Here is a 1674-nt window from a genome sequence, read left to right on the forward strand (position 1 = left end):
GTAAAATTATTATTACTGTTCACACAATATCAAAACAGATAAGAAGTAAAAGCAGTAATAAATTTTTGGCATATTTGTTGAAAAATATTCATGTAAATTTGCAAGAAGGAAGATTCAGTAACTTTTTTTTTTTACATGCTTTTTCTAATATTTCTTTGCAATTTTCTATGTAAAATTACATTTACAACCGACATACTATCGTAAAAGACAAAACAAAAACAACAGCAACCTTCGTATATTTACAAACAAATTTACAAAAGACTCGTGAGAGAGAGATGCAGTACTTTCCCTTGAAGTAACAAGCATTACTGATACTGGCCTAACTCTCACGTCTGTATAAAAGTTGCCATTAGTGAATTTATAGCATATAGAAGTATTGGCACCTTTGTTTTGAATCATTATTACCTTAACGGTGCGTAATTCTGCTTCACACTGAAGCTCAATCCGTCCACCTCCCCAAACCTGTTTCACTTCACACTGAGGCTCAATCTGTCCCTTTAGGGTTAATTCACGTTGACCTGCTTGGTAGGGTGCAAGATGAGAGCATGGGAAAGTAAAATTATTTTGCTTAATCAGAGGTGACAAGAGAGTTGTGTTAGAAGTAGTGACCATATTACTTGTGAAATTTAGTGTTGCAGTTGCATGACTGGCGGTTTCTTAAGAGGGAATTTTCTGTAACTTTAATATGAGTGGATAGGCTTTTAAAACAAACTACACTAAACTCGGTTTTTTTACCGAGGCGCATTTGCACTCACTCAGGGGTGCCCTTTTAGCTCGGAAAAGTTTCCTGCTATAGTCAAACTCAGCCTTTTTGGCCACTAAGGCGGTGGCCGCGTTAAGCCGAGAATTTCCGTACAAATGCCACAATTCTCTAAACAGTGATGACGAAATGTCTCTTGATATTTTTATACTAACTAAATATAAGGTAATTACTCTGTTTTATAATAAACTCCATATGTTTAAGAATGACTAAGTTTTGCTGGGAAATTAAAATTATTAAAAATGTTTTCCCTGAGATTTGACAACACCAGCTGTGCTGGGTCAGTCTTCCATTGCCACCTCAGCCAGACAAGGTCATTCGTGTCACTAACCCACCATGTAAACATCTACTTCGCTGCCCCCGCCTGCACAGTCAAGCGGCTTGGAAATAATCTACAATGTCAATCGGTTTTTTTTTATGAAAAGGCCAACGCAGGCGCACCTTTGTTACCAACCACTCAAGCCCTTGCTCGGACAGCCAAAGCCACCAAAGTAAGCGAAAGGACAGTTAGAAGGATTTGCTCCAAAGCAAATCAAGAATGGTGGTCAGAGGCTGAACACAAGAAACCTATCTTCCATTCACCCACAAAACTCAGCCTACAACAGTTACAATTTTGATGACTTGGTAAGTGTGTCCTGAGAAGAACTGTAGTGGAATTTTACGAAAGAAATGAAATCCTATACTCTACAAAGTCACGAGAGAGAGAGAGAGAGGAGAGAGAGAGAGAGAGAGAGAGAGAGAAAACCTGGGAGACATTGGCAGCACGTGCAACGAAAAATCCAGGGTAAACAAAGGCCAACGCCTTAGCGGACTAAAAGGCTGAGTTTGACTATAGTTGATTGGTTGCAAGTATTTTGTCCGAATAGCATCATTGTTTTTAAATAATTACCAAGTAATGTGAATCAAAACTTATT

This window comes from Macrobrachium rosenbergii, chromosome 2 (genome assembly GCF_040412425.1).
Source record: "Macrobrachium rosenbergii isolate ZJJX-2024 chromosome 2, ASM4041242v1, whole genome shotgun sequence".
Classification (NCBI taxonomy): Eukaryota; Metazoa; Arthropoda; class Malacostraca; order Decapoda; family Palaemonidae; genus Macrobrachium; species Macrobrachium rosenbergii.